We start from the raw sequence: 15,751 nt of genomic DNA, 5'->3' as shown, positions 1-15,751 counted from the left end.
CTTGTATGATAAGGCGCCCTATGAGGTAATGTTAGACTTGCGATAATCTTACGCTAAGTCGGTTGGTATTGCACTTCCATCTTCAATGGAGTGTCTTGGGGTTTGTAGATCACTTACGAAGTCGGGATTATCTTCTTGTTTATGACGACGATGTGTTAAACTCATGGTGAGGAGGTTCTTGTAGAAAACACGAAGTATAAAAATATATATATTCTTCTGAAGTTTTACATGGTGAAGATCAGATATGATTGTACAAGTCTCCTATGACGATAGCTTGATCGCTTCTGCCAATGATGATGGCTACTTCTGTTCTCTCTACATGATAAAGCTTAGGTAAAGAGATACAGGTCCTTCTAATGACGATAGCTAACTCTGTTCTGCCTGTCTACCATCTCTGTTACAAGTTATGAAGGAACAGACAGTAGTTCGAACATATGAACATACAATCAGATGACATAGTTACATACGAACACACAATCAAATGAGACACGCTACAGATCACGTAGGCCGTTTGAATTATAGGTCGCGGTAGTTGTCTCAAGCAGGGGAGCTTGGACTAAGGTTTATAAACCAAATGAATGGGACTACAGGTGACGGCATGTTATCTTAGCCTACTTTTATTGTATACGTCATCTTTAGCGTCTCTAGTCTGATCACATTCCTGCAAGCAATCTGGTTGACCTCTTTAGTTTTAGTCTTTTATATATATGGACTAACATCCATATTTTTATTATTAAACACTTACAAATATACATTTATGATAACTGAACATACTCATTATTATTGTGAAGCAGTTTCCTTTTTTTTAGCTTTTATGATATTAAAATGAGAATTCTGTAAAAGAAGAAAATAAAGGCATTAGACAATACTGTTATCAAAACTACATAGAATCCTTTGAGTAAAGTTTAATCTAAAAGTAGGATGATAAAGATTGCATTAGTCTAATTTATTTTGTTAACATCATAGGTGATCATTCACAGTTTCTCTCTCTTACCAGTTTGCGTGTGTGTATGCATAATATATATATATATATATATATATATATATATATATATATATATATATATTATATATATATATATATATATATGTATGTATGTATATATTGTGATGGCTGATTTGACTACCACACAATACACTAAACTTTTATCAAATAGTATTCACCAAAACACTATAATAACACAGAAATAACACCTGAACCTCAATAATACAGTAACCAATGAAAAACACTCACTCTTAAATTCCTGCAAAAGAAAACAATTACACAATTAGGGACAGGACTTCAACACATACATACAAAAAGGGGAAAGGGTCCAGAAAGGAGGAGGTAAGCAAAAAGTAAGAATACCCTAAAAAATACATTCTAATATCCCTAACAACTTCCTCAAATGATTTTATGAGTCTCCTCTTGGAGGACAATAACAAACTCCACGTCTGGAGGCTTAATCTGGGTGGCAGGAAAAATTGGTCTCAAGAACTATGGTGGTTGGCAGAGTTCCACGATGTTCACTCAAGACGTCACCAGTGGAATAATGGCCGTGATCACAATAATAAAATACAGGTATAAATATTATTACCTTGGGACAGAGAGGTCCCCTTGGCTTTAACTGAACCAAGGGTGCAGTGCACAACGTGATGAATATTATATCCAGGCTGCAGGGCAAGATAATCCAATGGGAGCTTAACCAGCGTCCAGAAACAACCTTCAAATATTGTGAGGAATCAGTCTAGCAGCAACAGAAGCACCCTTCAAGGTTGGGGGTTCAGAAACACGCTGAGGCAAACTCCTTCAAGAGTAAACCTCCATCCCTCGGATAACGAAGGAGCCCAGCCACGTAACCAACACAACTTGAAAATATGAAACAGTCGTTAGCCAGCATCAAACACCAAGATAACCACCGGTGAGATGACAAAAAGCTAATAAAGAATACAACACTTCAATATTTAACATTAAAAATGTAAAAACTTAAATAATAACTAGAAATTAATGACTACTAAGGTACAATATATATATATATATATATATATATATATATATATATATATATATATATATATATATATGATTAATTATGTACTTTGGAAGGTCGGCCGCTACCGCCTTGGCCTGTCACTCGGGAAGACCGAAGTTCGTTCCCGTTGTGAGTCAGAGATTTATTACTCTGAAGCACGTGCTCGTGTCCATTATTTCCATCATATCTCACGGTGAAGGGGTAATTCAAATGGAATAGTACGACTAACTCGCTGATAGGTTGGGAATTTGTGTAGAATTTGCCTTTTTACGTTAAGCTGTAGAGGCCTGCCCGGTCTAAACTTTAGGTTCGGAGTACTTACGTTCCAGTTTCTTTATGATCTGGGGGTGGGTGGCCTGTCACGCGGGAGGAACCGAGTTCCGATATGAGTCAGAAATTTATTTATGTGAAACACGTGCTCATGTGTTGATTATTTCCATATATATATATATATATATATATATATATATATATATATATATATATATATATATATATAATATAAATTTGAAAAACAAATGAATGATTGCCCTTATACTGATCCATTTTACTGCTCATCAGCAACTGTGGGTATTGACTGTTAACCTGAACAGTGAAATAGTAATCGACTATTTAAAGTCTGATTTTTCAGGTTATTCATGAAATATGGTACAAGAAAGGACTGAATGTTTCAACAGTTATTGTTTCGTTGTGTAGCATGCTTTATTTTTTATCCCCTTGGAAAAAAGTATGGCATTTTTATATTTTTTTCCATTTGATAACGCAATAAACAACAGATTTGCTGAACCTGCAATTCATATTTGTCTCTTGAAAAGAAATAGGAGTGACACTCAAAAATTTTTTAATTGTTCTTTTGGTCTTTCAACCATGAAAAGTCTTTCCCGCAACTGCTCTGGCATATTTACGATTGTGTGTAACATAGATAAGAAACATTTTTCAATCACGGTATTTTCAATCAAAATAAACAAAGATTTGTTAGGAGGTTCACTGATCTCATCCATGTCATGTTTATACATTCAGCTAGACTGTCTGCAATATACCGGTAAATTTGCATGATACGTTTTATTCTGTGAAAATCTCAGACCGGGCTGCTACGAAAAATGATGTTATTCGAAAGGGAAACAAGTCCCTTAGAATCATTTTGCTGACAGTAAACATGTCGGTAATATGATTATGTTTAGTATGTTATGCTCTCCACGCTGCAGGCAATTCCAAATGTTTTTCAAACGATTCGACGGGAAGGCTGTGATCATATATTATAATCTTGGGTTTGTGATTTTATCAATCGTGAATATCTGAACAAAAATAATATTGACTTTCTCTTGAAATAATATCATTAATTACAGATTTATAATAATAATAATAATAATTTTTTTCAGCATTAAGCTGCTCTTACTGACGGAGTAGGTCTGACTGAAAACCAACACGGCGGGCAATATATATATATATATATATATGATATATATATTATATAATATATATATATATAAATATGTATGTATAAATATAAATATATGCATGTGTATGTGTATATATATATATCTTTATATCATAATATATATATATATATATATATAGATAATATACATATATCAAACACCACACACACACACAACACACACACACACACCCAAAACCATTCACCTATATATATATATATATCTATAAATATATATATATATCATATTATATACTAAATATATATTATTATTATAAATATATATATATATATATATAATATATATATATTTTATATCTCATACATACATACGTATTAATTATCTAAATATATCATCTATATATATATATTTCTATATATCTATATCTCTATATATATATCTATCTATTATATATCGATCTATATTATATATATATATATATTATATACATGATACATACATTACGTAATATATATCTCCTATATTCTCTATATCTCTTAACTTCTATATCCTCTATATCTCGATACTCTCTATATCTCTATAATCTCTATATCTAATACTATCTATTAATATATATAGAATATATTTATATATATATATTGTCACCACTGCAAGTATATTCTTTACCAGGTGGTATGGTAACGATGTAATGGCCTTGTTATAATACCAGTCAGCGGGCAATAATAAAAAAAAATTTACCACCTAAACAAAATATGTCTGTTGCAGTTTATCACTGAATTATGTTCACTTTAAACTTTACTTAGCACTTAATATACCACTTAATAAATAATCTAATAACCCAAAACACCAAGATCCAGGCACAAGAATAAGGAAACACTCGAGAAATATTTAACTTTAATACAAAAACTATAATGCACCCACTAATATATAATAATAATCACTTTTACACCACAATTAAGCACCAATATAAAATAGCGAGCAGATGTTGACTGTATGAACAGCTGTGATTCTCTCCTCTGTTACATTATTTTCAGAACAAATGTAAACTTTTTAAAGTACTGGACTAGTGTCTCTCCAAGGAGCATTTAAACAGGAACAGAAAGTGCTTAAATACGAACAGAACAATTTACAAAAATGTTTACAGAAAATACAAAACTGTATTTTTAATCATTCTTTTTTTTATTTGCAATATTTAATGTGACAGCTCGTCACAGCTCCTCCCCTGTAGGATAACAGCAATACCTGATAGCTGTTATATGGGTAGAAATCAGGTCGACCCAACAGTATCTTTTTATTCTGCAGACTGTCTTGGGAAACGGGATAAGGCATCTGCTATGGAGTTGTTGATGCCTTTGATGGTCCGAAGTTCAACGTTGAATCTGGTTAGGTGATATGACCATCTTAGAAGTTTTTGATTCTGTAGTCGGGAACGTTCCAAATACACTAAAGGACGATGGTCTGTGTAAATTATTACTTTCTGATGACCCTCGAGGTATGGTGAGAAATGCTGAAGAGCTGCTATTATGGCATACAGCTCTTTCTCGATGGTAGCCCATCGAGTCTGTGCTCCCCGGAAATACCCTGAGTAGTAGGCGATGGGTAGGAGGGAGTCTAGAGTTATGTCCTCTTCTGGAATTATGGGAGTGGATGTTTGCAGCAGGACTGCTCCATAGCCGGTAGCGCTGGCATCTACTTGGAGACAAAAATCTTTCTTAAAGTCAGGAGCCTTGAGTATGGGTTTACATATTAGAATATGTTTTAATTTTTGAAAGATCGTATTTATTTCTGGAGTCCAGGAAAAAGTTACTTTTGATGATGTTAATCTATAGAGTGGGGCAGCAAATGAAGAGAAATCTCTCACAAATCTTGAATAGTAAGATATCATACCAAGGAAGGTCTTTAACTCTTTTTTGTTAGAAGGAATAGGAAATTGCTTTATACTTAGGATATTGGCTTCTTTCAGGGCGATGTGACCATTGCCAATGCGATGGCCTAAATAAGTTACTTCCGCTCTGCAAATGTGCTCTTTACTAAATTAATGGTTATCTTGGCTTTGCAGAACCGTTCGAGTAGTTGCCTTAGAGAGTAGATGTTCGTCCAATTCTCACTGACAATGATTCACATCATTCCAGGTACACGTAGGTGTTAGGTAAGCCTGTGATAATGTTACTCATCATTCTCTGAAAGGTAGCAGGAGAATTAGTAAGTCCGAAAGGTAACACTGTATAAGAAAATAAACCAAATGGGGTGGTAAAGGCAGAAATTTCTTTTGCCTTTTCAGTTAAAGGAACTTTATAGTAACCTTTCATCAAATCTATTTGTGTTAGGATTTTTGCCTTCCCTATGTTGTCCAAGATATCATTAATTCGAGGTAGTGGAAATGAGTCTTTAATGGTGACTTTGTTTAATTTGCGGTAATCTGTGCATAGCCGTAGTTGACCATTGGCTTTGGGTACTAAAATGCACGGTGAAGCCCAAGGTGACGCACTGGGTTCAGCTAAATTATTATCTAATAAGTATTGAACCTCCTTTCTTAGAGATTCCAGTCTTCTACCAACTAATCTATAATATGGCTGCCTTATGGTGTAGTTCCTGGCTCTAAAATGATATCATGCTTAAATTGTGTCACTGACTTTTAATGATCTGAACAAACATCTGAATACTCCAGCAGTAACTTAGTTAAAAGTTTTACGATGATTAGGTGGAATTTTTGCAAGATAACTTGGCAAGGATTCTAATACTTGGCTGTTGAGAAGATCCTTCCATGATATAAGATTATCCTCTGAAGGAGTTTCTTCATTCTACCTCCGGTTTTTGAACTGAACTGTGGTATCAACAGAAAGCAAACCGTTTGGAGAAGAATGATGTACTTACCACTTTAGCAGGTGCACGATATGGTTTTATAAGATTAACATGTACCATTTGAGTAGGACGTCGTCGGTCAGGTGTGGAGATTATACAGTTTAATTTGGAAGGTCTACTGGCGATGGTATAGGGTCCCATAAATTTCTCTCTTAAGGGTGCACTTGGTATCGGATGATAAACCAGAACCTGGTCGCCAATGTTGAATTCTCGCAGCTTTGTTTTCCTGTTGTAAAGGTTGGACATTTTCTCCTGAGAAATCAAAAGATTTTCATTAGCAAAATTATACATGGAAAGGAACTTTTCTTTCAGTTCTTTCATATAAGCTAACAGGGTGGTAGTATCCTCCTCCTTATTATGAATGAAATTTTCTTTCACCATACTTAGCGTTGTTCGTGGTTTCCTGCCAAACATAAGTTCGAAGGGTGATACACCAGTCGAATCATTAGGTACACTGCGTAGCATATACATGAGGAGGTCTAAATTTTCATCCCATGATTGGGCAGTCTCCTCCATGTATTTACGTAGAAGATTTTTTATGGTCTGGTGTACCCTTTCAAGATCTCCATTTGTCTGTGGATGATATGCCGAAGCATAGACATTGTGAATATTAAACTCTTGCATACTTTGTTTGAATAGCTTACTGGTAAAATTAGTACCTCTGTCACATTGGAGAATCTTAGGAAATCCAAAGGTTGTGAACACCTTAACAAGCTGACCAATGATTGTTTTGGCATTAATGTTCTAATAGGCATTGCAATGGGATATCTTTAGTAGTAGGACACAAGATAGTTAGCAAGTACTCGTTACCTTTCCGAGTTTTAGGCATAGGTTCCTACACAGTCAATAATTATTTTCACAAAAAGGTTGTTTTTGGTACCGAGATGGGCTGCAAAGGTGCACGAATAATACTCTCGTTGGGCCTACCTGTGACCTGGCATTGATGACAGGACATTATGTACTCCTTAATATCTTTCTTTATACCTGGCCAGAAGAAGTCCTGTGAAACTCTGTGATAGGTTTTATTAACTCCTAGATGGGATTCAGAGGGTGTGAGCCAAATCTAGAAGTGGTGGTACAGGGTTGCTGGTAAGACAAGCTGGTGACAGTCATGCCACGTGGAAGTTACTGGTGCTTTGGAAGATCCAAAATGCCTGAAGAGTAAGCCGTGATCAGTATAAAAATAAGGAGTCTTGGGGTTATCTGATGGATTTTCTACTCTTTTCCAGTATGTCGTAAGGCTAGGATCATTACTCTGTAACTGCTGAAATTTTACTTTGCTTAAATTTACTAATTCCAAAGCCTTCTTCTACTTTAGATGTTTCAAGAGTTTTATTTTTCTTTGGAACTTTTGATACAGATTGAACAATTTTATTTTCATTTACTTTAAGTTCTTGTTTCAGAATGACATCTGGATCTGTACTACTAAATTCAAAGCATTGGCCCCTGCAAGGTCATTACCTATCAGTACCTGTATTGATGGATGTGGCAAGGGTTTTATTAGACACAGCAAACAGAAGCTTTACCTGTGTAGAAGGGGCACTGAAGTGTTACTCAGCCAAGGGTAGAGTCTTGGTCGATGTCCAAGGTCCGTTAACAGCAACATATTCTTGCTTCATTGTCAGCTCCTGTGGTGGTAGGTTGATAATAGTTTGAGAGACGATCCTGTATCACGAAGACAAACTACAGGTTTCCCATACTGAACCTTGGCATGTGTAAGGTTTGAAGGAATCTAAATCCGGAGTAGGGACGGTCACGTGCATCGTTTTCTTGGAATCCTGTTTTTTACCAGACTTATGTTCTTTGACTTCAGACTTTCTACACTGAGGATCTGGGCATTTTTCAATTGGATGTCCTACCTGCTTACAGTAAGTACAAAATCTGTCTGAAAAAAGGTAGTTTTATTATGGGCAGGTTTATATGATTTATGGCGCAGAAAATAGTCATCCTGCCAGACTAGCTGCTTTCATGAGACCAGTTTCCTCCTTATCTAAAATATAGTTAGCAATGTTAAATGGCACTTTTCTAAGAAACTCTTCCATGATTACCAGACTTTTAAGTGACTCAAATTCTTTAATTCCAGCTTTGTCAATCCACTTCTGAAATTGTCTAACTTTAGTATCACAAAATTCCACAAATGTCTGGGTTGGAGATTTTTGTGAATTGCGGAAACTTTGACGATATCCTTCTATTGAGATGAATAAGCGTCTAGAATAGCTCTTAAGGATCTGATAATCCTTAACAGTAATCATTGCGAGGAAACATAAGCTGCCTTACCTTTGAAACCGTTTCTAATGAGCATTACCCAGTGTTCTGCCGGCCACTCGAGAGAGGTGGCTGTATCCTCGAAAGTGCGAAGAATACTTCGGGTTTCTTTTCATCAAATGTAGGAATGAGCTTTTTTGCTTTGTTGAAGTCTAACTTTTCAGGAAGATTGCGTTCTTCTTCCTTGGTTTTAAGTTGTATGTTAGCAGTTTCTCTTGTTTTCGACAATTTATTTCGCTAATTTCTTTTGGAGTTCTACTTCCTGTAATGCAGTTCTCGTCTTCTTTCATCTTTTCTTATTTCCCTTTCTTCTTCTTATCGCATTGAGTATCTTCATTTTCCAATTCCAATTGTAGTTTCATCTTGGTTACTTCTGGATCTTCTTTACTGGTAGCAACCGCACCGGTCAGGTAACGTACTTCTTCTACTTCTTCGTCGCTCTCTTTAACTACATTCTTTGCAATTAGAAATTGGAGGATGTCGCTTATCAATCTAGCTTTGACATAGGAGGACTCTGAAGGTATTTGCCATTTCTGGGTGATAGTCAAGAGTTCCGCTTTCTTTGCAAGATGTAATCTTGGTAGTTCATCTTTAGGGTTAAGCAAGAATTGCTCTAAATTGAACATGTTTAGCAAAGAATTAAGTTAGGATGGCACACAAAATCGTAAAACTTATTTAAAAATAAGCTAATTACCTTAACAAAAATAATTGCTATTTGATAAGTCTTAAGCAACTGCTGATAATAACTAAGTTCAATTTCGAAGGACTGAATTATAATTTAAACCAGATGAGAGCATTACTGGTAATTCAAAAGGGAAAATAAAAATTTAACGACTTATCAATATTGACAAGTGATAAAGAGAATCCCGCAATTAAGAGGTATAAGATTGCGATATCGGTCCGAACATGTTAATGCGCGCAAAACGAACCAAAATCAAGTAATGAAATGACCAACGGAATGGTCTTAACTAAGGAATGAACTAGTTCAATGGTTATGATTAAAGAAGATTCAGGTTAGCTCATCGACACGGTATCCGGATTAACGCAAGTGTTTGTCGGAAGAAGTCTAATGGCTTGGGAAGAATCTTAAAAGGGTGGTTCATGAAAAAGGGTGGGCACTATCGATAGTGAATTAACACAGGTCCCAGTCTATTAACATTAAGCTACCAACTATACCTCCAAATCATCGATACCGGATATGCGTGGAGAGAATCACTTACTATTCGTAACAGTGCAACTTACTATTGTGCCCGTCTGGATCTGGTGTGAAAAATTTAATACTTAAGCTTATTTACTGCAACAGACACTTATCTCATAAATCACATGAATCACATAAATCACATGATACACATCAACTATGTGACTTAGATCACTGAATAACAAGAATCACATACGTCACATGAAACACATGAAATCACATGAGTCGCATGAAACACGAAGTCACATGAAGAATTACGGTCACATGAATAAATGTGACTCCCGGACAGGCCCCCAAATATTGTCACCACTGCAAGTATATTCTTTACCAGGTGGTATGGTAACGATGTAATGGCCTTGTTATAATACCAGTCAGCGGCAATAATAAAAAAAAAAATTTACCACCAAAACAAAATATGTCTGTTGCAGTTTATCACTGAATTATGTTCACTTTAAACTTAACTTTACTTAGCACTTAATATACCACTTAATAAATAATCTAATAACCCAAAACACCAAGATCCAGGCACAAGAATAAGGAAACACTCGAGAAATATTTAACTTTAATACAAAAACTATAATGCACCCACTAATATATAATAATAATCACTTTTACACCACAATTAAGCACCAATATAAAATAGCGAGCAAGATTGTTGACTGTATGAACAGCTGTGATTCTCTCCTCTGTTACATTATTTTCAGAACAAATGTAAACTTTTTAAAGTACTGGACTAGTGTCTCTCCAAGGAGCATTTAAACAGGAACAGAAAGTGCTTAAATACGAACAGAACAATTTACAAAAATGTTTACAGAAAATACAAAACTGTATTTTTAATCATTCTTTTTTTTATTTGCAATATTTAATGTGACAGCTCGTCACAATATATATATATATATATATATATATATATATATATATATATATATATATATATATATATATATGGTCATCATTTTGTCTTTTCCAGAGTTCATTAAACTTTGGTGAATCAGAATCTATTACATAATAATAAGTTTATTCGTAATGAAATGTTATAATTCAGTCACATTAACATTGGATTCATTTGCTGTAGCTGGTAATGAAATGTGGAGGTTATTGACCACAAAGTTTTTCAGCATAAAAACAAATTAATGAAATGGACGAATTCATTGTGGCAGACTCTAGTATAATTCAGTGACTCGGATGAATGTAATTGTTATGAAATAAATGCGTACATTGAAGTAACTGTAATTATCCATTCATTTGTGTCTGCCACTGCTCATATCAGGAAAAAAAGAACTAAACGAGAACAGGAAAGAGAAGAAAATAAGCGAGCTTTCATAATGTAAAGAACTCAAAACACGAACTCTACAATGTTTTTTCGTTCAAGGATTTGAAAAGAGGTCCACTGAGTGTGAACAATTAAAAAAATGAATATGAAAAACTAAGACTCGAATAAAGGGATTAATCGGCTTCCGTTTACAAGAGCCTCAGTGGTTGCGTAATCCTTCAAAGTCAAAGACCTCAAGATCAAGAAAGAAAATCCTTTTACTCATAAGCAGAGAAAGGCCAAAGAAGGTTAAAGGACTATGGGTGAATGGGCTCTCAACTGTCAGAGAGAGAGAGAGAGAGAGAGAGAGAGAGAGAGAGAGAGAGATTCATGCAGTGGTGCGACGAGCACGCTATATAAATTAACGTGGATACCTATTGATAAAAACTGTTACGTTCACTCACTATTGTTTAGAACGAACAATTTATTGAAATTTGAAGTCCAAATATCACCGATGCAAAAACCAGACTAATGACAGTCGAAGTCATTCAAATATATATCCCGAGACTGACTACGTAGTAGCAAAACAAACACTGAACGTATATTTGTAATGGAAAACACAGGGGAAATAAATAAGTTCCTGGGAAGCGAGATACGAACTTGGTACATAGTTAGGTTTGCTACTTGTATGCACTTAAGTTACACACACACACACAAACGCTCAACCAGTCTCCTTTTCTTTGTGTATTCTTGTTTGCCGCGTAGTAAAAACGGAATCAAAGAAGTATGGAAAGTTGTATATTGACAATTTCTGATTCTGTTGACGTAAAAAGTTCATCAGTGCAGTTGAGGGACCAGTCTGCCAAAACAGAGACCCCAGTCTTCCTCAGGAATCCCCGGAGGCGTACCTATAATGATGACTTTGGTATACTCGTTGTATGGTATTGAAAAAAGGAACTAACTCTACTTCTATTTCCTGAGATTTTTTTTTAATGTACTGGACCCATTCTGCTAACCAGCTCCAAGTCCCCTGAGGCAATTTAGATCCAAAACGGCATCAGAACAGTTTAATCCAAGGAACCATTGCTGACGAGTAATTATAGAATATGAATTGAATCTTGTGCCTTTTTTTAAAATACAATTTCTCATATTTAATATAACAGGCAATTATCTGGGGATGCCGGAGGAAGCCATTGGTCCCCAGTCCATCATAGGGCCCCTTTCCTGGCGTTTTCCAGGGGAGCCCGAAGGCCACTTTTCCAGAAAATGGTTCTCTTCCTGGTCTTAGCTGTTGAAACTAGTAGAAGGGTCAATCAGAGAATGGGTAAAAGGTGATGTTGTTGTTTGTTATTTGAAACCAAAGGTGTTAAGATTATTAATAACTGAATTCCTATAGCCTCAGTGGCGGGAAAAATAAAAAATACGTGGTTCGGAAGTCACGTAAAGCCGTTGGTCCCGTTGCTGAATAACCACTGGTTCCATGCAACGTAAAAACACCATACAAAAAAAAAAAATCTTATATCTTCTGTGGCGTGAAAAATAATAAATACAAGGAAAGTCGTGCATTACGAAACTCCTCTACACTGTGATTTCTCCACTTCCTTCTGTAAGTACTGGTTTAATTGGGCCAAAGAGCCCTTTTCCTCTCAGTCAGAAGTTAACACTCCTCAGACCATTCCTTTTCGTGCGTATTCGGCGGAAATCAGTAATCTCCGTTTTGCATGGTCCATGGTAAGTGCGGTCCTCCTGCCTGTGTTCCCCTTGCGCTCTGTAGTCTTCCTACCGTTAGACCCATCTTCCTCTATTCATTTACCATATCTTCTTGCTCTTATTGCTTGAAGTCTGAAAGCCTTTTATCCTTTAGATCCGTCTTCATTCTTTCATTTGCAGTGAGTGTTGTAAACATCCATTCATGAGAACTGCCATTCTACATGTATGTGCCTGAAGTTTTTAAGCATTCCATCCTTTGAAAATACACCCCTACTTTATTTGCGTTAGGTTTTATAACCTTACACCTTTTAGAACTGATCCTGCTTAGATTTTCAATTAGTCATAATACCTTCCATACCTTAAGAGTCGGGGTTGTCTCTTACATCTTCGTTCGGTGTTGAGACTCACTCTTCCTTCGCCATCTTCTTTTTCTTGATTATTCCGGACATGTATTGAAAAGGGCACTGCCTTATCATTTCACCGCTCTTTGCTATGAATAATATAGCTACTTCGATCTGTAGAGGAAGATTCAGACGAAGGAACAAAATTCTGAATTCTCCAAAGGCAGGAGAAAGAAAGACAGAAGATTGAAAGAAGGTCCTGTGCCCTTGATAATAGGAAATCTCCCTTTGGGCAGCAATCACATTCGCACCTGGCAGTAAAGGTTTGAGTCCAATAATATGCTAAAAATACGCTTATGACCATCGATTTAAATCATATTTTTCTAGGTTTAAAAAATTTAGTACGAATTACCTCCCAGCACAGCATAGTAAAACCTTTAGCTTTAGTGAAACTTTGCCTCCATATTTCTTGTTATTTTATTTCTTAAGGGGTAGGGAGTAGGTGAGGAGTCTCGGTTGCTGGTTGACAGGCCAGGGAATGAAAGCGAGGAAGAGGGGGAGGAGGAGGAGGAGGAGGAGAAAGAGGAGGATTTATATGAGAGCAAAATTAGGTGTCGTAAGATAAGGGTTAAGGGTTGTAAATTTCAAATTCTTTATAGAGGCTCAATTTATAATCTTCTCAGATACGTTCCAGGGCCCTCTTCCATTCTAAAGTGGTTTTCTAATGGAAAGAGGCAGCCTTTTCCTTACAGGGTATTGGTTAGCTAAATCTGTAGCGGGTAATTTTCTGCTTCGCCGGACACCATTTCCTGCCGGAGGAAGGTGAGGGGCTGGGTTGGTTGGGGGGTTAAAGAAAGGGTGACAAGGCGAAGGGCAAATCATTCAAATGGAGCTTAATGTTATCATTCACGCTTTCAAGTTCTGCATGCTTTTATGTGACAATCTTAATAGGTATATTAATGAAATATCCTATTCGACATCAAGTAGTATCCTTAATTTAGATCATTATAATTTTCATTACGGGGAATATATTTGGAATGAATTATATTTCAATTGTGGTTTCGTGCAGTCAAAGATTTTCGGAACATTTTTTTGCACATTATCTGGCAATTTCCAAAGAAAACTATTTTAGATGAACAAATGACCAAAGTAATCATTCGCATCACGTAAAAAAGGTGGTAACCATATTCAACTGTTAGAATTCATAGTGGTAATCATCTTAAACTGTTAGAATGTGTATTCATCTAAAATGTTTCATCCACCAACAAGAACACATATTTATATATACATATATGATTTTTTTATCACCGTGATTAACATATAATCATTAAGCTACAAATGTCGTTTAATATTCAGTTCACGCTACTTTGGGAGTATTCCGATTGGGAAATAAACGATATTTGTAACTTAATGATTACAATATATATATATATATATATATATATATATATATATATATATATATATATATATGTGTGTGTGTGTGTGTGTGTGTGTGTGTGTGTGTTTTGTGCACACATGCTGAACCATATAAATACGTATATTCATAAATAAAGTGAAAATCCTCTTATAAGAAAAAAGTGAATTTTGGCACTGTTTAATTTTTTATACGGTGAAAATGAATACCTTGTAAGAAAAGAATAATGAAGATACAACAGCTCGTAAATAATGAATAGATAATTTAGTTATAATAACTCATAAATAGGAACAGTAAAGATTATACGAAGCCAAACTTAAGCGTATAAAAACCCCACCAATGTGAAACAATCAGCTGAGAGAAATCTCTTCAGAAAGACTGGCCCGCGGAATCACTTTTCAGAATTGGAAAAGTTAAAACTTGAGAGCAGGACTGTGATAAATAAGGATAACCATGGAAAGGGCGAGGATAAGGAATGAAGGCGTGTTGGAGAACATTTTATGAAAGAAGAGCGGGAATAGTGAGATGTGGATATAGAAAAAAGGATAAAGCAGATGGATGAAAAAAAGGATAAAAAGTTTTTGTGATATACACAGAAGAGGGGAGAGGGGAAGGGATGGGCGGCATGGAAATGAAAATAGAACTGGGAAGACCGGAAATAGTTAGAATTAGTTAAACTAGCAAACTTACCCATTGCAGAAGTGAAAAATTTATATGTACTATTCGTTCAGCAATATTAAAATAAGGGCGATTTTTATACATACCTACTACAGAACCTCTTTGTACACAATATTATCAGTTTGTCCACAACTTAATTTCAAGTTGGCAGAGTCAGTTGCTCTGCTCATCGCCACATACAGTTGGCCATGCGTGAACATGGGTGACGGCAGAAACACGCCAACACGATCCAAAGTCTGGCCCTGCGACTTGTTTGCAGTGAATGAGAAGGCCAGGTTGATGGGAAACTGCCTGCGCCGTAACTGGAACAGAAACTGGTTGTCCAAAGGCATCAGAGGAATCCGGGGGATGAACAGACGTTTGCCGGTGTGAGGGCCCGTTGCTATCACTGCTTCGATAACGTGGGAGTTTGGCTCCATAACAGTGTACCTCGTTCTGTTGCAATGTCCATTGGCAGGATCGAAATTCCGAAGCAACATTACCAGGCAGTACATCTTCAACGTTATTTTGTGCACTGGAAGTCCCGATGGATTTAAGTTATTCAAAAAATCTTGCGGATATTGATGATAATTTTCATCTTCTATTGTGTCCCAGCTGAAATATTCGCGACTTTCTC

The sequence above is a fragment of the Macrobrachium nipponense genome, chromosome 21, assembly GCF_015104395.2.
Source record: "Macrobrachium nipponense isolate FS-2020 chromosome 21, ASM1510439v2, whole genome shotgun sequence".
In the NCBI taxonomy this organism is placed as follows: domain Eukaryota; kingdom Metazoa; phylum Arthropoda; class Malacostraca; order Decapoda; family Palaemonidae; genus Macrobrachium; species Macrobrachium nipponense.
The sequence above is the reverse complement of the archived record's forward strand: the minus strand, read 5'-3'. Positions refer to the sequence as shown.